Raw genomic sequence first — 253 nt, 5'->3', positions numbered from 1 at the left:
GACACACGCCTTTACTCTGCGTTAGGTAGTCAAGGGCCCAGCAAGCAGGCTCGTTTCAGATCGGCCACATACACTGGCAGCGCTGCACCGTGCTGCCCACGCCAATAGAGCCTCATGGTCCCTTGAGCTGCACCCACAATGCCCTGTGACACCACACAGTCTCTGGGTGCGTCTGGAAGTCGCATAGTGGCCAACATTCAGGCCGCACTAGGGTCTTCTCCAGCCAGTGTCCACTGTCAGGCGGCATGGCTTC

Source organism: Penaeus monodon, chromosome 8, assembly GCF_015228065.2.
Source record: "Penaeus monodon isolate SGIC_2016 chromosome 8, NSTDA_Pmon_1, whole genome shotgun sequence".
NCBI lineage: Eukaryota > Metazoa > Arthropoda > Malacostraca > Decapoda > Penaeidae > Penaeus > Penaeus monodon.
The sequence above is the reverse complement of the archived record's forward strand: the minus strand, read 5'-3'. Positions refer to the sequence as shown.